The sequence below is a fragment of the Erinaceus europaeus genome, chromosome 18, assembly GCF_950295315.1.
Source record: "Erinaceus europaeus chromosome 18, mEriEur2.1, whole genome shotgun sequence".
NCBI classification, from domain to species: domain Eukaryota; kingdom Metazoa; phylum Chordata; class Mammalia; order Eulipotyphla; family Erinaceidae; genus Erinaceus; species Erinaceus europaeus.
In genome coordinates, this window is record NC_080179.1 from 19977740 (window position 1) to 20001257 (window position 23518).

At 39.1% G+C, this 23518-nt stretch overlaps 1 non-coding gene across 1 annotated transcript; it reads left to right on the forward strand.

Annotated features, from left to right (window-relative positions):
• The first annotated feature begins 22714 nt into the window (after positions 1 to 22714).
• On the forward strand, positions 22715 to 22821 carry LOC132534492 (U6 spliceosomal RNA). The gene has a single exon (XR_009546202.1). It is a non-coding gene; the product is annotated as a U6 spliceosomal RNA (small nuclear RNA).
• Positions 22822 to 23518: the final 697 nt, after the last annotated feature.

Sequence of the window (23518 nt, forward strand, 5' to 3'; positions counted from 1 at the left end):
TTGGTGGGGGTTTCTATTATACTATTGTGATATAATTTTTAAAATTTTTTATTATCTTTATTTATTGGATACAGACATCCAGAAATTGAGAGGGAAGGGGGTTAGGGGTGACAGAGAGGGAAAGAGACACAGATACTTTCAACATTGCTTCATCACTTCAAAGCTTTCCCCTTGCAGGTGAGGACCAGAGGCTCGAACCCAGGTGCTTGTGCATTGTAATATATATGCTCAACTAGGTGCACCACCACCCAGCCCCTTTATTTTTTTCTAAAATAAAATTTCCCACACCAGAGCCTGTGCTAAGATTGTAGGGAACTAGCCAGACTTGAATCAGAACAGCTAGAGAGACTGGAGAGAACCAATTGGATGCTGGAAGCCCATTTCAGTAGGATGATGGGGTGGGAGTAGATAGCATAATGGTTATGCAAAGTGACTCTCATGCCTGAGGCTCCAAAGTCCCAGGTTCAATTCCCCACACCATCATAAACCAGAGCTGAGCAGTGCTCTGGTAATAAAATGAGAGAGAGAGAAGGGATGATGAAGTGAAGGCAGGTGGAAAGGTGAAGACGCTAGTTGTTTGCATGTCCTGTCCATTCTTCTTTTCTTGGCAGAAGACTAATAAGAACTCAGGGTTCACTCAGGTATAACCCATTATCTCGTCTCTCTCAACTGTACTAGTAGAAAGGACTCTACTTCTATTGCATCTTGTTCTCTCTCTCTCTCTCTCTCTCTTTCTCTCTCTCCATATATATAGCATTATTCTAAGTGCTTCACTTGTCTGCCTTTCTTAAAAGACCACCAGCTCCTTGATAGTAGGGACAGTAGCTTTCATCTCCATATTTTGAGCCCTAACAGAATATTTCACTCTATTCTATCCAGTAGGGTAGTCACTAGCCACATGTTACTAGTGAGTGTTTGAAATGTGACTAGCTCAAACTGAGACATGCTGCAAGTTTAAAATACACACCAGACTTTGTTCTATGAAATTAAAAATGTAGAATATCTCATAAATGTATTTTTATTGATTATATATTAAAATGGTAATGTGTTTTATATATTGAACTAAATCAAATGAGTTATTAAAATTAACTTAAACGATTTGTTTTACTACTAAAAAGTTTTAAATTATATGCAACTCCCATTCTATTTTTATTGAGCAGAACTGGTTTTAATGAGCAGAGCTCATTCAAGTCAAAGTCTTAGCAGAAAAGAAGATGTACTTGCTTTGGATTTTGAAGAGAATAATTTTTTCTCTTAATGAGGGAGAGGTTACAGAAGGGTGGAAGGGTTAGGGGATTTATAGAGGATGTCAAAACAGCAGGATAGAGCAGTTAACAACAAAGTCTAATACGGATGAGGAAGAAATTATGTTACTGGAGTTGTGAACACCAGAGATGCCTTAGAGATGAAGCTAGAAGGAGCTAGAGTTATAGGATCCAGTTACCCAGCACCGTGATACCCAATCTGGAAGAGAACTCATCTTTAGTCTCCTGTTGCACTTCTACTGGCTGTAGGGAAATAAAATCCAGGCGGGAGAGAGGATCCTGAATGATATAGCCTTTCCAGGTCATTTCTTGCCCTTCAGAATACGTGGCTGTGCAGAGAAGAGTGTAGAATAGATCATCTGAGCAGGAAAGGGACAAGGGAGAAAAGATAATCTACACAGGACTCAATAGATGTGTTAAATGGAGAGTAAAGGATAATGGTAAATTATTTCTTCCACATGGGATAGTTTTTTTTGCAGTAGTACTTTTCAAGCTGTTCTGTGAAACTACAAGTTTAGTAAGATTGCTTTAGTGTTTCCACAGACATTTCTTCTTGTATTTTTACACACATACACACACACACACACACACACACACACACACACACACACACACACACGCTTACACATATATCTATCTATTTATTTATTTTGCTGCTAGAACTTCACTGGAGATTCATGCCTGTATAATTTCACCATTCTTGTGGACACTCCCCATATAAAGACAGAGAGGCTAAGAGAGACAGGAAGAAGGAGGAGAGATGCCATAGCACGGCTTCATTGCTCAAAGAGCATTCCCTTTCTGTGTAGTATTTCCATGTGATGATGGGGGGTGGATTTGAACCCAGGTTCTTACACATAGTAAAATGTGTCTTCTACCAGGTCAACTATCACCAACCTCTATTTCTATTTAAAGTACTCTTCTAAAGCATGTACACCCAAGTGAGTTATGCATCAGAATTTTTATTACACCACAATCAAGTCAACATTAACTTGTACTTCTAGGTAAATCTACTTCTAGGTAAATCTGCTTATGTGCAAGCCAGAATTACAAGTCCCTTCTGCCTCTTCATATTTTTGACTATCTTACATGGATCTATAATTTTTTTTTTGCCTCCAGGGTTATCTCTGGGGCTGGATGCCTGCACTATGAATCCATTGCTCCCTTCTCCACTGTTGTTGTTGCTAGATAGGACAAAGAGAAGCTAAGAGAGGACTGGAAGACAGAAAGGGGAGAGGAAGACACCTGCAGACCTGCTTCACTGCCTGCGAAGCAAACCCCCTGCAGGTGGGGAGCTGGGGGCTCGAACTGGGATCGTTGTGCCGGTCCTTGCACCTCACACCATGTGTGCTCAACCTGATCCACTAATGCCCAGCCCCCTGTAATTAGGGTATTTAAGTCTACATTAGTCTTGCATAAAAATCCTGATCTACACATATACATTTATATAAAATTATATCCATTAGCATAGCACTGGAGCATATGTACGTAGCTCAAGTAAATATCAGTCAAGGTTCAGGAATGCATATTTGGAATCTGTTCTCATGTCTAATCATGTTATATAATTTTTATCATGTTTATATAAACATGACATATTTATGTTAAGGAATATTACAATTGGAAATACCATTAAGAGTTGAATTTGAAATACTTTCTGGCCACTTACATCTACTGTTCCCTATACCTGGAAGGTTTTTACCTCAGTGTTTTTGTAAAGAATAAACTTAAATTGTTCTTCAGTCCTTTTCAGTCTTTTTTTCCTTTTGCCTTCAACTCAGATGTTCCCTCTTCAAGAAATTCTTCATCTTTGTTTTTATACCATGATTGAGAGGGAAGAGAATCTGGAAGACTGTAGAGGAAATCACGTACTGTTTCTTAGATATGAGAGGGAAGAGGAGAAAGGGAGGACACCCAGACGTAGTAATAGGTGTAGGTATGGTTTAGAAAGGAAGTAAAGACAGGGTCATAGAACTGAATAAAAGTGGAATATATATATGAATATACATTCAAATCATATCTATGATCTTGGAAGAGCAATGGCAGTTTTCTCTGGGCAGGGAATAAAGGGCAAAGAATTCTGGTGAGAATGATTTGGAATTATACCCTATTATTTTATGGTATTTAATATCACTATTAAATCACTAGTACAAATAAAATAAGAAAATAAAAATAACAGCAAAAAGAAAAGAAAGTTTTTCTCATTTATTTTATTTATTATTAGAGACAGAGAGAAATTGAGAGGGGAGGATATATATATATATATATATATATATATATAGAGAGAGAGAGAGAGAGAGGGACCACTTGTGAAGATTTTCCCCTTGTAGACGGGGGCCAGGGGCTTAAACCTGGGTCCTTGAGCACTGTAACATGAGCACTTAACCAGGTGTATCACTGCCTGGCCCCCAGAAGTCTTTCTCATCTACAGAATACCTTAATTAGGTTCCTTTCCCCATACTCTATTTCAGTCTTTTTTTTTCCTTCCTTGAACTTACCAGAATTTGCAGCTGATTTGATTAATTTAAAAATTATTGGTGATTTAATAATGTTTTACAAGATGATAAGATTCCACTGCATCCACCACTGCACCCACTATCACAGCTCTGCGCCCTCCTCCCCACCTGGCTCTTCCCCTTTCCTTGTAAGGATAACCACCATAGTTTTCACAAAGGCTTAGCAACAGTTTGCTGCTTTTTTTTTTTTTTCTTTTAAACGAGTTCATGTGTTTCAGTTCTTTTATTTATTTTTTTTTATTGGGGGATTAATGGTTTACAGTCAACAATAAAATACAGTAACAAAAAATAAAACACAGTAGTTTGTAAATGTATACTATTTCTCAGTTTTCCACAAAACAATTCAACCTCCTCTAGGTCCTCCTCTGCCATCATGTTCCAGGACCTGGACCCTCCCCACCATCCCAGAGTCCTTTACTTTGGTGCAGTACACCAAACCCAATCTAAGTTCTGCTTTGTGTTTTCTTGTTTTTCAGCCTCTTTTTAAAATTTATTATTGGTGATTGAATATTGATCGACAAGATTGTGGGATAATAGGGGTGCAATTCATACAATTCCCATCACCAGTGTGCCATATGCCATCCCCTCCATTGTCTCTTAAGGGGCACAGATGGAGATCTAGCTTCGGTAATTGCTTCTCCACTGGACATAGGCATTGTCCGGTTGATCCATACCACCAGCCTGTTTCTATCTTTCCCAACTAGGATAGGGTTCTGGTGAGGTGTGGTTCCAGGACACATTGGTAAAGTTGTCTGCCCAGGGAAGTCAGGGTAATGTCATGGTAGCACCTGCAACTTGGTGGCTGAAAAGCATTAAGATACAAAGCAGAACAAATTGTTTAATAATCAGGAACCTAAAGGTAAGAGTATAGCAGATGATATTTGAGATCTTTATGTTGGTAGAAGCTAGGAAGCCTATTTTAGGTATATTCTAAGGGGCCCATGACTTTACTAATTTTTGCCCGAGCCTCACAGATAACATGCAAGTAGGTTAAAAGTATTGTCCGGGAAGATAGTGTCAGAGTTGGGAATAGGACTAGACAGTGTTATTCTTTTGATTTTTTCACTGTTTGGTTTGGTCTTTTATTTTATTCTCCTGCAGTTTTTCTTTTCTTTTCTCTCAGATCTCCCTATTCTGGCTATCTTATGTCTTCTTTCTTTCCCTACTTTTTATTGTTTATACAGCCAATTCCAGATGCTGTCTATTGAGATTTTTTTATATGTATAATTAATGTTTGAACCCTGTCTACTGCAGTCTGGAGTTAATCTTCCCCTATCAGCCCTTCACCTCCCAGATGATGAATGCCAAGGGAACAGGGATTAGCTGTAACATTAGCCTCAGGAAAGTTGAATTAGATAGTCATTATTTCTTCACCACTCCCTGTTTCCCTGCTCGCCACAAAATTCAGGACCCCTTCCAAAGCCACATAGAAATATTTTTTTCCCCTTGGTATTTTCTGACTGCTCTGCTTCCCCTCCACTGGCATAGATACTGCAAATAGATGTCTTCTGACTTCTTTTTTGCTGTCTCTAGAATTGTGGAATGTTGTTTTGAAATTTTTATTTGGCTTTTTGTATCCAACCTTACCTCCCCAATTCCTAGCATACCACTTGGCATGCAATAGATATTCAGTATATATATATATATATGTAAAAGTCCAAAAGAGATTTTTTTTTAAGGCAGTGTTTTTTTTTTTTTTTTGCATGAACTATGTTGGTATATTTAAGTTAGAGGCTTACCTGTCAGTTTTATCCCTAAAATATGTGATGTTCAAGAATAGGGACTAGTTGTTCTTTGTTTCATACTCTCTGCTATTGCTAACACAATCCCTAGTATAGAAAAACTTCAGAATTCATATTTGTTGAGTCAAGAATGAATAACTATCATTCAACAAATGCCAGTAAATATCTGTGGTTGGTGTGGGCAAGGATTTATATTAGTAATGTTACTTTAATTATTGTATGAAACAAGGTGTAAGTAACCTAGGTAAATAACCAGAAGAACTTCTGTGGATAAAAAGAGCCTACACTGGTGTTTCAACTCTTGCTGTGGGAAACTAGCCTTAAAATGGGTGTGCCCACCTCTGTTTTATTTCCTTAGAGAGAAACTGGAACCAAACTTTGGATATTTTTTTTCACATGAAATGGAAATGCAAGAGTGTGAACATGTGGCTGTGGGATTTTTGTTAATGTAGTCATTTCATTCCAAACATTTGAAAAATATATTTTCATATTCTCCATCCTATTGCCATTGCCTGTGTGCTTTCTCCTCATTTAACATGTAAATTCTATAAACTGTCCAGTTAATGTGGACATGCATAATAAGTGGACCCCGATCTTAACTCTAAATGGGAGCCAGAGTCAGTGTCCAGACAGTAGGAGAGCATAATTGCCTTGAGAACAGTTGTATTTTCTGGAAAGGATTTTATCAGTGTCTGTGGAAACCCACATTTATCTTTTAGCATTAAACAAGATTTATGAAATGTGTAGTTCCTCTTTCCTGGGGGTGAAGGGGGGAACAAAGCTTCTCCTTTGCAAAAAGACTTTGTGTGTGAGTTTATCTCTACCCTTGAGGGGAGGGTAGAAAATTGTGTCAGAAATCTACACATGCTAAAATAATATTCAGTTAAAATGGGGACTGATTGATTCCTTCCATATGTTCTTATCTTATTTCAGTTGAGATTAATTTTGTAGGAGTCATTAACTGTCTCCACGAAATTTGCTGGGTTTGCTCCCAGTGTTGGCTTTGGCACACCTGCAGCCAAGCATGTCTTTATGGTTAATCTGTAGGAACCAAAATTAATTTCAGTAAAACAGCCAAATGGTCCTCAGGAGTCCTTACTCATGTGTCTGGTTAGCATCTATTGGGTGAGGGGAACGCTGATGATAAGAATGACAAAGCTGTTTCAAAGAAGCTTTTCAAAGTTTTCTCACTATTTTCTTTTTCTTTCCTTTTTTTAATTTTCAGGTGCAAAAATTCCATTTGTAATTCTTAATTCCAAGGGCAACGGGCACCTTAGGGGCTCAGAATTCAGAATAAGTGGCCATCTGAGACACGATATTTTGCTTGTAAGTCAATGGCAGGTGCAGAAGGGGAGCAAGCAGTTAAAAGTTTGGCCTGCTCTCCCTTTCTATCTGTTTCTGCTTCCTTTTGCTCTTCTAGATGAGTGCAGAATTACACAAGCTGAATTGGTTATCTCCCAAAGTTGTGCTGTTGTACATCCAGGAAAAGGACTTGATTACTCAACCCATGTTTCCAGGAGCCTTATTTGGGCTCTTTTGTGTAATAGAAGCAAAAGTGCTGAGTGCACCCTCTGTTTGTTTTTGTGATTTGCCTGCTGGGCACATTACTTGTTATCACTCTGATTTCAATAGAAGTCTTCTCACTGAGGTTTTTGCATGTCTATATTTAGAAAACAATGAAATATGTATAAGGTGGAAAAATTATGGGAGGGCAAAAGTGCTCTGAGAAGGAGAGAGAAGGGCAAAAGACAATTACAAATCCCTTCCAGTACAGGAGCCACCCCTGGTTTTCAGGCTGGATTTCTTTCTTACCTCACCCAGTATTTCATTGTACAGTGTCAGGTTATTAAGTGTGAAGATGAGAGGAGGAACAATAGCATAGAAAAACATGACTCTAGAATCCCATGGCATCCTCAGAATGAGTTTTGCCAGCGTATACTCTAGACACCGTGTGAGAATCCAGAGAGCAGTATGTCAGCAGCAAAAGGCATGCCCACGTGGCTGTTATGACCACATTTACTCTCCTTTGTTGGGCTTTGTCAGCACATGAGCTGCTGGTGAGGTCGATGATTTCTTTCCCCACCAAGTGTAGTTTGTACAGCTTTCCTGTAAGCTGTTACCAAGGCGTGGGTTTGGGAATTCTTAAAGTGAATGGATTCTGATTTGTCTCCACTGATTTTGATTAAAAAAATTAACAGACAAAATACTCAGAGATTTAAAAAGGAGGAAGAGGAGCAAAGCAATAAAATAATGATATTGAAGTGGGCTATCCTCTTGACCTATATATCTCTAAAAACTTCATTAGTTATTTTATAAATGAATAATAGGTTTCTGTGATTGCCTCTGGGTTTAGCATATGTCTGTTTACATGATCTCTTTTCATACTGTTTGGAATACTATGGACTTTAATTTATTTATTTATGTACACATTTACTGACGTATTTACAGTGTCCTTAAGGACAGCATAGAGACATATCTGACTGGTTACTTAGCAAATAGATGTAGGAGTTGTCATAGCTACTCACTTATATTAACAGTAGGATATGCATAGACACTTTCGTGTTAAAAATAAAGGGGAAATTCTGGCAAAAGAAACACATATAAAATGTTCATATAGACAAAGTAAGGACTACAAAAGCTGAATTATGGCAAGAGACCGGCACACTTTAATGATGACTCTTTAGTCACTACCAGGCCACCCCATCACCTGCAGCCCTAGTCAGGGAGTACTAGGATTCCCACACAGACATGCTGGGCCTAGACCTCTAACAGATCCCTCTTGCCACTATCACTGGTGGTGCACCAGGTTAAGCACACATAATGCAAAACATAATGGACCCCTCTGTGTGCCCTCAATGTGGATCAACAAGGGTAGGGAATGTTCTGTTCTCTGAAGGGAGGTTGGACAACATATTCTACCTATCACCTGAGGATGATGGGTCCTGAAATTAGTGCTTTATCCAGTGAGCCATCTCCCAGACCACACAACTCTGGGTCATGAAATTTGTGCAGCCTCAAATGTTCCTAGCCATGACCACAGAATGTGAGCTCAGACCTACAGGGATGCAGAGGTTACATAGATTCCTATGCTGAATATGAGCCTCAGATCAAACTGATGGGGTTTACAGTTAACAATATTTATATACTTTCCCCATATCTGGGAACTACTCTCTTCTCTGTCCAGCTTTCTAGTCCTTGTTTTTTTCTTTTTAAAAATTTTTTTTCAAATTTATTTTTCCTTTTGTTGCCCTCGTTTTTAATTGTTGTTGTTATTGTTGTTGTTATTGATGTCATAGTTGTTAGGACAGAGAGAAATGGAGAGAGGAGGGGAAGACAGAGAGGGAGAGAAAGATAGACACCTGCAGACCTGCTTCACCGCCTGTGAAGCTACTCCCCTGTAGGTGCGGAGCTGGGGCCTTGAACCGGGATTCTTAAGCTGATCCTTGTGCTTCTTGTCATGTGCGTTTAACCCGATGCGCTGCGCTACTGCGTGACTCCCTCTAGTCCTTATTCCAACTATGACACCATCTCCCCAGACAATAACCTGGGTCCACCTGCATTTAGATGACAGGCACAGGCAAATACTAGTAAAGTCATGGGCCCCTTGAATATACCTAAATTAGGCCTACTGGCTTTTTCCAAAACAGAGACCCCAAATCTTCATCTGCAATATTTTTGGCTATAGGTTCATGATTAGTCAACAATTTGTTCTGCTTTATATGTTAACTCTTTTTTTTTCAGCCACCAGGTTCCAGATGCCAACCTGACTTTCCTGGACAGACCACTCCACTATGTGTCCTGGAGCCCTGTCTCCCCAGAGCCCTACCCTACTAGGGAAAGAGAGAGACTGGGAGCCATGTGGTGGCACACCTTGTTAAGTGCACACATTACAGTGCACAAGGACCCTGGTTCAAGTCCCTGGTCCCCACCTATAGGGGGAAAGCTTCACAAGTGATAAAGCAGAGCTGCAGGTGTCTCTCTGTCTCTCTCCCTCTCTAACCACCTTCCCCTCTCTCTGTCACTATTCAGTAAATAAATAAAAGGAAAAAAAGAAAGAAGGAGACAGGCTGGGAGTATGGATTGACTTGTCAACGCCCATGTTCAGTGGGGAAGCAAATACAGAAGCCAGACCAGACCTTCCACCTTCTGCACCCCACAATGATCCTGTGTCCATACTCCCAGAAGGATAAAGAATAGAGAAGCTATCAAGGGAAGGGATTGGATATGGAATTCTGGGATTCTGGGGTTGGGAATTGTGTGGAAATGTACTCCTCTTATCCTATAGTCTTGTCAATATTTCCATTTTATAAATAAAAAATTTTAAATGTCTGTATAATCCTTTTTTCTTTCCTTTTTTTTTTTTTTTTTTTGATAGAGAAAGCAGAAAGTAGGTAGAGAGAGAGTGAAAGAGACTATAGTATTTCAGTGTGGTGGGGACCAGGTTTGAACTTGGGTTATCCAAGTGTACTAGCCCTGTATAATCTTAAAATGTACAGTTGGGGGGGGCAGGTGGTGGTGCACCAGGTTAAACACACATAATACTACGCACAAGGACCCAGGTTCAAGCCCCTGGCTCCCCACCTGCAGGGGCGTCACTTCACAAGCAACGAAACAGGTCTACAGGTATCTATCTTTCTCTCTCCCTCTCTATCTCCCCCCCTCTCTCAATTTCTCTTTGGCATATCCAGTTTTAAAAAGAAAAGAAAAAAATGGCCTCCAGGAGCAGTGGATTCATAGTGCAGGCACCCAGCCCCAGCAATAACCCTGGAGGCAAAAAAATTAAAAAATAAAAAGTACAGTTGAACACCTATTACATTTTTCATACTTGAAAAGTTCAAGGATAATGACCATTTGTAGTGCTGTGGTTAGGAGAGAAACAACTGTGTAATGTAGCAGCTACTGTCAGTTTGTAGCTGCCTGGTTATTCTTCATCCTAGGACTAGCCCTACCTCAAAATAGAAGATTCTCTATTTTAAATTAGAATATAACCCCAAAATGTCCACCCATATATATAGGGACATAACTTTATTTCAACATCAGATTACCTTTTGGTCTTTAGACAGTCACAGAATTGCTTGGGCAAAGGAAGTGGACCACTCTTTTCTCTGCCTTGTGGCTTTCATGCTGACTAGCTAAAAGAAAATACTTCTATGAATCTTGAGCCTTCTTATCCTAATCCAGCTGCTCTTTCTTATCAGCTGTAGGTAAATTGACTTTATCTCCTTGGACTTCATTTCCTTGTAGGTGTAAAGAAATGTACTGTTTTCTCTGGTTAATTTAAAAGGTCTTTCAAAGACTAGCAGGTGACGTCATGGAAAGAATCAAGTAGTTAAGCTTGGAGTCAGCTTAACCTGGTAAATTCTTCAGCAAATATTTGTTTAGTATCTTCTACATGCCAGGTATTATTCTAGGAGCCAAGATACCGCCTTTCTGAAGCTCACATTGTAATGGAGGTGATCAGTATTAGTCTTTGGCCTTGGCAAGTCATTTAGCCTCTCTAAGCTTGTTTTTTTTATAACTGTTAAATGGGCACATTTTTCCATGTATCATTTCAAGACTGGTTGTTAGGAACATTGGTAGTAGAGGTGGTGTGCAACTATGCCCCTGTTATCATATAGTCTTGTAAATTACTATTAAGTCACTAATAAAGATGTTTTAAAAATAAAGTTATTTGTAGCCAGACCTCTGACCTTCTGTGCTCCCTAGACATCTTTGGTCCGTACTCCCTGAGGGATAAAGAATAGGGAAGCTTCCAACGGAGGGGGTGGGATATAGCACGCTGGTGGTAGGAGATTTGTGAATTGTGCCCCTCTTACCTCCCAATCTTGCCAATCATTATCAAATCACTAGTAATAATAAAAAGAGAGAAGCTGAAAAATAAGAAAACACAAAGCAGAACATGGACTGGGTGTGATGTATGGCACTAAAGTAAAAGACTCTGAGGTAGGGGGAGGGCTCAGGTCCTGGGACATGATGGCAGAGGAGGACCTAGAGAGGGTAGGATTGTTATGTGGAAAACTGAGAAATGTTACACATGTACAAACTAGTGTATTTTACTGTTGACTTTAAGCCATTAATCCCCCCAATAAAGAAAACAACTTTAAAGTAAAGTTATTTGTATGCAGAAAAAAATTAACTAGTGGTCTGGGAAGTGGTGCAGTGGACAAGGCTTTGGTCTCTCACACATGAGGTCCTGAGTTCAATCTCTGGCAGCACATGTAACAGAGTAATGGCTGGTTCTTTCTCTCTCTCCTATCATTTCTCATGACTACATAAATAAAATCTTTAAAAAAAAGAAAAAAATTAACTATTAGGACTACACAGAAATGCAGTATTTAAACTACCTATTATACAGTAGAGAGCCAGCTAATGCTATGTAAGTAATACCATGTAACGTGGAAAAATTCTTTTTAAATTGTATAATGCTTCAGATATGCAAATTATTACTTTTCATCTTTTTTTGTATGGCTTTATAGCCACAGACCATCACAGAGTTAGCCAGCCAGAGTTAACCAAATTCATTCTCTTTATTACCACAAGATCATTTTCTATATTAAAAAATACTTTTTTTCCCCTTTTTAACCAGAGCACTGTTCAGCTCAGGCTTATGGTGGTTCAGGGGATTGAACCTGGGACTTTGGAACCTCAGGCATGAGAGTATCTTTGCATAACCATTACACTATCTACCCCCTCAACATAATACCTTTTTGAGTGCTTCTGTACATTAAATACTAGGCTGGCATTGGGGAAAATGGAAACCCTACCATAGTTGGATTATGCCAGGATCCTCATTTCTGGAGGACTTATTCTCTTAGAATTTATATTGATTATTCATATGGAAGAAAGAATGAAGGGAGGAGAGAAGAAAGGGAGGGAATGAGAGAGGAATGAATGGAGAAAAGAGGAGGAAGCTCAGCCAGTAAAGCCCATATCTCACAGTTCAAGATGTCCTGGGTTTCTCCCCAGTACCACATGAGAACACCATAGGTGGCAGCTGAGGGACTCTATGGAGGGTGATGTTATTCTGTGGTGTCTCTCCTCTTTCTATGGATATCTATCCCTGTATCTCTCTCAAAAATAATCAAGAATAGAAAGTTGTGCAAAAAAGCTACTCAGCAATAGCTTACATGCTCAAGGCCCTGAGTTCATTTCTTTTTTAAAAAACTTTTTTTAAATCTTTATTTGTTTATTAGATAGAGACAGCCAGAAATTGAGAGGAAGGAGGAGATAGAGATGAAGAGAGAGAGACACCTGAGCCCTGCTTCACCACTTGTGAAGCTTTCCCCCTGCAGGTGGGGACCAGGGGCTTGAAAACGGGTCCTTGTGCGCTGTAACATGTGCGCTCAGCCAGGTGCGCCACCACCGGCCCCCGAGTTCAATTCTTAATGCTGCACTAAGCCAGACCTTCCACCTTCTGCATTCCATAATGATCCTGGATCTATTCTCCCAGAGGGATAAAGAATAAGAAAGCTCTCAATGGAGGGGATGAGATATGGAGTTGTGGTGGTGAGGACTGTGTGGGATTGTACCCCTCTTATCCTATGGTCTTGCCACTATTTCCATTTTATAAATAAAAATTAAAAGAGAGAGAGAGAAGGGGGAGGAGAGGGACAGAAGGAAAGAAAGAAGAAAAATAACTTCCTGCTTGACAAGTGGGTTGTGGTCTTATTAAGGGAACTGAAATCTCTATCTATAAGATCTCAGTCAACTCAAGATGAAACAGACAATTGAAGGCAAGTTTCTCTTGGCAATCACAGAGATCATTATTCAAAGCTTTGCAACAAGCGAAAGTCCATTTATTTACCATGTTGTGACAAGTGTTGTTGGAGATATTTCAGAGGGTATAAACAAAAATAAAATACTCCAAGAGATCAATATACAATGTAATATCTGTCCGATAGGTAGTTAGTGGGATGCATTTGTTAAATTACTCATTCATGGACTAGGGAAATAGCTCAGTGTGTTAGAGAATAGAATTTTCATGTCTGAGGCCCTGCAAGTCCCACATTCAATCCCCAGCAATACCAGAGCAAAGTGGTGCACTGGTTTCTTTGTCTCTCATAAAAAATTAATTAAATTAATTAATTAATTAAAGAAAAATCTGTGGGGCTCGGCGGTGGTGGTACGACCAGTTAGGCAAGGACTAGGGTTCAAGTTCCTGATCCCCACCTGCATGGGGGAAGCTTCCTGAGCTGTGAAGCAAGTACTGCAGGTATCATCTATCTCTTTCCCTCTCGCTTTTTCTCTGTCCTATCAAATAAAGGAGAGAAAAAAAAAAAAAGGCCACTGGATTCATCATGGAGGCACTGAGCCCCAGTGATAACTCTAGTGGCTGTTAATATATTGCTGTAGCTCTTTCAGTATATGGTTGATGTATTTAGATGGCCTCTCCTTGGGTGTATAGATGTTAATAATTGTCAAATCATCTTGACTGAATGATCTGCTGAGCATTAAGTAATGTCTATCCCTGTCTTTTTTATTTTATTTATTTTAAGATCTGTTGTGTCAGATTGAGAATAGCGATTCCTGCCCTTTTTATTGACTTGTATGGTAGTTTTCCATCCTTTCACTTTGAGTCTGTGTTTCTCTTGTTGGGTTAGGTGGGATTCCTGCAGACAATATATAGTTGGGTTGTGTTTTTCTGATCCATCATCCTATTCTGTGCCTTTTAATAGGTGAATTCAGGCCATTGACATTTATTGATTTTATAGAATGAAGATATTTTAATGCCATTATTATAGATTTTTTAGAGTGTTCTGATATATGGCATGTTTATGATGTGATTGTAAGAGACCTTTCAGAACTTCTTGCAGGGCAGGTAATAAAGAAAAAAAGAAAAAAAAAAAAAAAAAACACCGGTTCAGTACTCAAGGCTTTGGAGGGACTGACTGAATATTGGACCTAGCAATGAAAGAACCAACAATATGGGAGACCAGTTATTGAACATCAGACACTATCTATCACTCTATTTCCAATCTCTCAATTATCATCCCATTAGCCCTTATAGAACTTTGTAAGCTTTGACGTCAAAGAGCTCCTTAGTATATGATAGGATAGAGAACAACACTTCATAGTATGAAAAAATATATATCATGAAGAGCGTTGGCCCAGAGTTTAGTAGATGAGGGACCAGTTTATTGTTCCTGGAAATGAGAGGCAAGCTTCACTGTAGCTTTTAAACTGAACAGTATGCAAAAGAGCAGTACAAGGCAGTCAGAGACACAGGTGACCGACAGACAGAAACAGATCATGTAGGATAACTCCAGCCTCTCAGAAGCACTAGGTTACTCCTCTTTTTGTAAGCATTCACCTGGAGTTATGTCTCAATTGAGGTGGCTGATTTCCCTGAGATAATACAGGGGCACAGATGGTTAGCCCAGTTCTAACTTCTTTTCTAATTCGCTTTTTATTTTATGAGAAAAGTCAGTCCTTTCTGCTTTCAGCTCTCTTTTAGACTCAGCTGATCTTTGCACTAATGATACATTCACTGCATTTTGATTTGTTTTATGCTAATGACAAAAAAGAATAAGGAATGGGAAACAAACTGATCTGCTCAGTGTCACACTATTGTGCTTTGATGGATAAAGTAATCTTCAATCTGTTTGTCTTTTGGGTGAAAAAGATTATAACATATACATTAAACACCTAAGTTCAAATCCAAAATCTGCTAAATATTCGTTGGGAGAACTTGGGCATTGAATCTCTGTATCCAAACTTAGGTTATACTATTGAACACAACTCTGGAAACTGAAGATAACAATTTTAAATTGGGGGTCTAAGTAGTGGCGCACCTGGTTGAGTGCACATGTTATAGTGCACAAGGACCCACGTTCAAGCCTCTAGTCCCTGCCTACAAGGGAAAAGCTTCACAAGTGGTGAAGCAGTGCTGCAGGTGTCTCTCTGTCTCTGTCTCCCCCTTTCTCTCAATTTCTGGTTGTCTTTATCCAATAAATAAATAAAGATAATAAAAAAATTTTAAAAGATATTTTATTTATAAAATGGAAATATTGACAAGACCATAGGATAAGAGGGGTACAATTCTATACAATTCCCACCACCAGGGCTCTTTATCCCATCTTCTCCATTGGAAGTTTCCCTACTTTTTAATCCCTCTGGGAGCATGGACCTGGGATCATTATGGGACACAGAAAATGGAAGGTCTGGCTTCTATAATTGCTTCTCCACTGAACATGGGCATTGGCAGGTCAATACATACTTCCAGCTTGTCCCTATTTTTCCCTAGTGGGGCAGAGCTCTGGAGAGGTGGGGTTCCAGGACATATTGGTAAGGTCATCTGCCCAGGGAAGTCAGGTTAGTGTCATAGTAGCATCTGCAACTTGTTGGCTGAAAAAGCATTAAGATATAAAGCAGAACAAATTGTTTAATAGTCAAGAACCTAAAAGCAGGGATGTGGCAGATGAGTTTTGGAGTTTCCATTTTGGAAAAATCTATAGCTATATTTTAGGTATATTCCAAGGGGCCCATGATGACTAATTTTTGCCCAAGCCCGACAGCTAACATGTAGGTGGACAAAGGTATTGTCTGGGGAAAGGGTGTCAGAGTTGAACATATGACTAGAAATCTGGATCAGGACAGACAGTAGCTCCCAAATATGGGAAAAGTATATAAATATTGTTAACTGAAAACCCCATTGATTTGATCTACAGCCCATAGTGCAGGAGCCTGTGTAACCTCTGCATCTCTATAGATCTAAGCTCGTATTCTGTAGTCATAGCTAGGAACATTCTAGGCTGCACTCATTGCTGGACCCATCTTCCTCCAGCGGTAGAGTATTTTGACCCAGCCTCCCATCAAGAGAAGGGGCAGTCCCTAGCATTGTTGATCCATATTGAGGGCAAGGTTCTGTAGGGGCCCACCAAGGAGTCCATTATGTTGTTCCTGATGACCAGTGACAATGGAGAGAGGGATCTTAGAGGTCTAGGTCCATCATGTCTGTGTGGGTTTAAATGAATTTTAATATGAAAAACTTCTTTTAGGGATGGGGAGATAGCATAATGGTTATGCAAAAGACTCATGGGAGTTGGGCGGTAGCACAGTGTGCTAAGTGCAGGTGGCGCAAAGCGCAAGGACTGGCATAAGGATCCTGGTTCGAGCCCCCAGCTCCCCACCTGCAGGGGAGTCGCTTCACAAGTGGTGAAGCAGGTCTGCAGGTGTCTCTCTTTCTCTCCCCCTCTCTGTCTTCCCCTCCTCTCTCCATTTCTCTCTGTCCTGTCCAACAACAATGACATCAATCATAACTACAACAATAAAACAACAATGGCAACAAAAGGAAATAAATAATAAATAAATATTTTTTAAAAAGACTCTTATGCCTGAGACTCTGAAGTCCTAGGTTCAATCCCTAGCACCTCCAAAAACCAGAGTTGGGCTGTCAGTGCTCTGGCTTCTCTCTCTCCCCTCGAAAATATATCACTCTCGTTCTGGTTCTCTCTCTCTCTGGCTCTCTCCCTCTATATCTCTCATTGAAATAAAAAATTTTAGTTGTATTATTTCTATAGAGAGTTATCATTTCTTATGTTATTCTTTCTTTTGAATAATTCCATATTTCTCTCTGTTATCATATTTCCCCTGCTGGAATGTCTTATCTAATACTTTTATAGTACAGATGTGCTGGTAAAAATCTTTTCTACTTTTGTATGTCTGGAGAACACTTTTTAAAATGTTTTAATTTGTGATTATTATAAGATTGCAAGATTATAGTATATAGTTCCAAATTAAATCCACTACTGAAGTTCTGTATCCTCACGCTCCCTTCTCCCAAAGATAACCACCATAGTTCTCACAAGTCTTTGCTTGCTTCTAGCTATTTTTGTTTTTTTTTTGTTTTTTTTTCTCCAAATCTATGTGTATCAGATCTCTAAATTCCACATATGAATGAAATCATCTGGCAGTTGTCTTTCACCTCTTTACTCATTTTGCTAAGCATAGTCACCTCCAGTTCCACCTATTTTGTCCCAAAGGACATAATATCAACTTTTTTTTTTTTGCAGAGTAGTATTCCATGGAGTATATATCTCATAACTTCTTTAGCCAGTCATCTGTTGATGGGCATTTAGGCTGCTTCCAGTCTTTGGCCACTGTGAATAATGCAGCTATGAATATGCATGTACTTATGTCCTTTTGGGTAAGTGTTTGCAATTCCTTTGGGTAAATGCCTAAGAGTGGTATTGCCAGGTCATAAAGTACTCCTATTCTTTGCTTAAGGGCTCTTCCAAAGGGGCTAAAGCAATTTGTATTCCCACCAGCAGTGCAGAAGAGTCTCCCCTTTTCTCCTTGAGCTCGCCAACACCTGTTGCTTTCTCTTTTGTTGATACAGGCCATTTTCACAGGTGTAAGATGGACTCTCAGTGTAGTTTAATTTGCATTTCTCTAATGATAAGTGGAGTATTTCTCCATGAGTCTATGGGCTATGTGTATCTCTTCTTTAGAAAACTGTCTAGTTCTTTGGCCAATTTTGTTATTGGGTTACTGTGTATTGTTTTGTTTTTTCTTTTGTAGAGTTGTACCAGTTCTTTATAGATGTTTGGTATCAGTCATTTGCCTGGCAAACACTAGAAGAAGAAGTCATTTGCTTGATGTGTGATGTGTAAATATCTTCTCCCACTTACTGGTCACCTGGTTATCCTTGTGTAGTTTGCTTTTGATGTAGAGAAGCTTTTTAGTTTGATATAGTTTCATTTGTTTACTTTTGTTTTCATTTCACATACTCATGGACTTGAGTCTCCAAATGTCTCTGGTATTAAGATCCTGCTATGTTTTGCTCTCTTCTACATATTCTAGAGTTTCTGATCTAATACCTATATCTTCGATCCATTTTGATCTGATTTTTGTGCATGATGTTAGATGATGATATAGTTTTATTTTTCTATATGTGGTTGATCAGCTGTTCCAGCACTATTTGTTGAAGACGTCTTCTCCCCACTGAATGGTTTTAGCCCCTCTGTCATCTGTTAGTTGATTATATATGTGTTATTTATACACACACATATACATAAATGAATGTTTTCTATATATCTATGTGTGTGTATTCTTTCTGAGCTTCAATTCTTACTTCTATTCCATTGATTCCCAGTGTCCATTTTTATTCCAGTACCATGCTGTTTTAATTATCATTGCTTTGTAATATAAATTAAAGTTGGAGAACATGGTAACTCCATTTTTATTCTTTTTTTCTCAGAAGTTCTTTAAATTTCATGTTTTTTTTGATACCATACAAATTTTTGGAAAAGTTATTTGATTTCATTGAAGAATGTCACTAGGATCTTGGTAGGTATTATCTTAAACTGTAGATTGCTTTTGGTAGGTTGGCCATTTTAATAATGCTTACTTTTCTAGTTCATGAACAAGGAATATTCCTCTGTTTCTTTGTGCCATTTTCCATTTATTTTAACAATGTCTTATAGTTTTCATTGTAGAGATCCTAAACCTCCTTTGTGAAATTGACTCTGAAGTATTTTATTTATTTTTTATATAGTGTATTTTTAATATCTATTTTATTTTAAATTTTATTAGTGACTTAATACTGATTTACAAAATTATAAGGTAACGGGTATAATTCTATACCGTTCCCACCACCAGAGTTCTGTATCCCCATTCCCTCCAGTGGAAGCTATAATCATTCTCCCTAGGTTGCAGATATGAGTTGACTATTATTTCTATAACTATATGCCTATATTTGCATATATTTGCCCCCCTTTTGTGGTCCTGCTTTCCCTTCCTTTGTAAGTCACATCTACATCTATGACTACTTCTGAATATTCTTCCTTTTTTCTTTTTCTTTTTCTGGGTCCTGATGGAATTGGAGTCATCTTCCCCTATCATTTCTCCCCTGCTGGGAGTATGAACTAAAATTCATTTTGGGGAGCAGAAGGTGAAATTACTGGCTTCTGTAATTGCTTCTCCAGTATTTGTTTAAGGATTCTCCCCACTGTTCTCCATAGTAGTCGTACCAGTTTGCATTCCCACCAACAGTGTAGTAGGGTTCCTCTATCTCTATCTCATATCCTTTCCAGCACTTTTCCTCTCCTATTTTGTTGATGAAGGCCATTCTTCCAGGTGTGAGATGGTATCTCAGTGTGGTTTTAATTTGCATTTCTCTGGTGATGAGTGCATTAGAGCATTTTCACATCTGTCTGTGAGTCATTTGTATCTCTTCTTTAGATACAAACTGTCTATACATACCTTCTTCCCACTTTTTTACACAAATTTACTCAGTGTTGCTGTTTATATATGGTGTGATATTTCTGGTCAGTTGGTTCCTAGATCCCTGAAGCTGGTCACCCTTGGCCTTTGGTGTGTTTCAGGAATGGTGGAGCTGTTATTCTAATGTTGACACAGCTGCTTTTGGAAGATGGAAGGTAGGGTCTCTGTATTCAAATTGAAGAGAGAAAGTGGATGATTGGAACAGCTAGATGGCATCTTCTTATGCATAGTACAGCTTCTACAGTCTTGAAGGGTCCCTCCCTCACTACTTTTCAATCCACTGGTCATACTTGACTGGATTGATTTTTGTCTAAGTAAGGTACAGTTGCCAATCTTTTTTAAATTTTTCTTTACTTAGTTATTGGATAGAAACAGCCAGAAATTGAGAGGAAGTGGTAGACAAAGAGAGAGCCAGAGAGACACCTGCAGACCTGCTTCACCACTCGTGAATCTTCCCCCTGTAGGTGGGGACTGGAGACTTAAATCTAGGTCCTTGTGCACTGTAAAGTGCATTCAACCAGGTGCATTACCACCTGGCCCATTCAGTTGGAAATTTTAACAGTTGATTTTGTTTTATCTCAATCCCTGAAGTGAACACAGTGGTTGTTAAACCTTTGTTATGTTAACAGTGATTTGTCTGTGATTTATCTTCCCGGTGGGCCATGTGAGCCTGAGTCAATCAGAGGGCTTTATCTTGAGGGTCTTTATCATAAATGGATGTTGGTTCTTGTCAAATGCCTTCTCTGAATCAATTGATATGGTCTATGGTTTTTATCTTTCTTTGTGTTTATATGGTGGATCACATTGATTTGACTTGTGAATCCTGAAATTTCCCTGCTTCCCAGAGATGAATCCCACTTGGCCCTAGTGAATTATTTTTCTTGATAGCACTTCATTTGATTTTCTTCTCTGACAGATTTTTTTTTTAAATTTTAAGTTGATATGTTTATTAAACAGTGCTCTGAAAATATTGCTTTACTAACACAATTTGTAGTAGCCAAAACCTGGAAGCAGACCACCTGTCCAATGACAGATAAGTGGCTAAAAAAAACTGTAGTAATATTACTTACCTGTTCAAAATAACAAGGTGCCTTTGTGTCATCTTAGGTGGAATTAAGAGGACATCACGTTAAGTAAGATAAGCCAAAAAGAGAAGGGTAAATACTAAATAAATAATCTCACTTATAAGTGGGAGTTGGTAAATAGGAACAAGGAGGGAGAACACAGAATGAACTGTGGACTGGGCATGGTGCATAGCATCACGGCAAAGAATTAGGAAAAAGAGTGGGATGGATGGAAGAGTACTGTGGATTCTTGGTTCATAATAAAATTGTACTCATGTATCAGTGATCACGGTGTAAAGCATTAATTAATCTCCTCAGAAAATGTTCCCATAGACCATTATTTCCCCCCAATAAAGAAAATAATAATGCTTTACTCCCTTCTCTGGCCTGTGTTGTTTCTTACAAGAAGTTTACTTGTCTACTATCTTTCTCCTTTAGTTCACTCTATGTAATGTATCTTTTATCTGACTGCTTCTAATGGTTATCTATTTACACTGGCTTTGGAAAATCTGATAAGGGGAGTCAGGCGGTGGTAGCTCAGCAGGTTAAGTGCACATGGTGCAAAATGCAAGGGCTGGCGTTAGGATCCCAGTTCAAGCCCTGGCTCCCCACCTGCAGGGGAGTCGCTTCACAGGTGGTGAAGCAGGTCTGCAGGTGTCTATCTTTCTCTCCCCCTCTTTGTCTTCCCCTCGTCTCTCCATTTCTCTCTGTCCTATCCAACAACGACATCATCAATAACAACAACAATAATAACTACAACAATTAAACAACAAAGGCATCAAAAGGGAATAAATAAATATTTAAAAAACAAAAAGAAAATCTGACAAGGATAGGCTTTGATATATTTTATCAGATCCACCCCAGATTATTAAGTATCCTAACTTTGCAGCCTACTCGAAGTCAGTACAAAGATGGCCTGGGGCACTCACTTCATACACCTATCTTATACAAGCTTGCTCAAAGTCACCTGCAGCCACTTGAAACAAGAGCACTTGGTCACCACCCATGTCCTTTGGAACTCAGGAGTTTAGCAACTGCTGGATACATCCACAAAACTCTGGTCTCTCCAGGGTTCCTGAGAACAAGGCACATAGGTGCTGCAAGGCCTTTACAACTGTGAGTCCCTATGACTACCCACAGATGCAGGCTTGGCCCTCACACAGAATTAGATGTAATGAAATAGACAGAGACCCATACCAACTGCACAAATTGATTAAAACAAAGCCTGACAAATACAACAAACAAGATATTTACATATCCTACTAACAAGGACTTCAAAGCAACAATCCTCGTGATACTTACTGAAATAGGGAAATTAATAGAAAAAAAGAAAATCAACAAGGTCAGTGAAAGTAGAAGATATAGTGGTTGAACCAAAAAAAAATACAATTTAGGGGCTCAACAGCAGAATGGTAGATGTCACAGGGCCAATCATTGCACTAGCAGATAAAGCAGTAACAATCAATAAAAAGATGAGAAGGTGGAGAAATATTGGAACAAATGAAAATAGCTTAAGAGTTTTATGGGCCAATGTCCAGACAAATAGTATTTGCATTATCGGAATATCAGAGGAAGAGAATCAAAATTAGTGGTGATGTGAGGGAGAAGCAAAACTTTTCTTTGAAGAAATAATAATCAATAAATTTCCCAAACTGGGAAAGGCAACTAATATCCAGACCCGGATCCAGGAAGTTTAATGAAATTCAAACAAAATATACGCAAACAGGTACATAGCAAGACACGCTATTACAGGAATCACAGGGAATTCTGAAAGCAGCAAAACCAAGAGTCACATAAAGGGGAACCCCCACTTGATTACCATCAAACTTCTCAACTGTTAGAAGTTATTGGCAGGATATATTCAAAGTGTTGAATGGGCAAGATCTCCAGCCAAGAATACTCACCTGTTGCTCACTTCAGCAGCACACATACTAAAATTGGAACGACACAGAGAAGGTTAGCATGGCCCCTGCACAAGGATGACACACAAATTGGTAAAGTGTTCCATACTTTTAATAAAGGGGGGGGGGGAAGTATGCCAGTCTCTTGCCTTTATTCAGCTTTTGCAGTCCTTGCTTTGATAAAGTTAGCTTTGGAGTGAGTGAGGGAACTGTAATAGGAAGTAGGTGAGGAGGGTATCTAAGTCTAAGTAGACACTATTTCACTATGAAATTTATACTTTATACAATAGTCACTGCAGACTATTGTGTGCTTTTGTTTTCAAGTATATATTTGGCCCTAATTTATGTATACATGTGAACATATGCTTTCTCTCACGGGACCTGGTCTATATCTAGGTTTTGGGACTTTGTTAGGAAATGAACCACCTGGAATGGAATTAGAGAATCCTATGAAAGGAAAGGTCTCACCCGAGTAATGAGGGTGAAGGGTTGACATTCCACGCCTGATGTCTCTGGACACAGTCTGAAGGGAAGCATGCTGAGGTGATACTCGCATTGATCAGGTTGGGATCAGTGGCTACAATATCATTTGGTATGAATTGAGAGAAACATGCAGGAAAGTGAGTCCCATCCTAGAGGTTCCAGGACTAGGGGAAATATAAGCTCTATAGAGGCATACTTTAAGGATTACTCTTTAGTCTTCTTCTTCTAGCGTTTGCCCTTCTTCCGTAGCCAGTTAACAGCGTCAGGTTGAGCCTGATGTAAAGTTTCGAGACCTCCTTTGAATCTGGAGAGGTGGCAGTCGTTGCC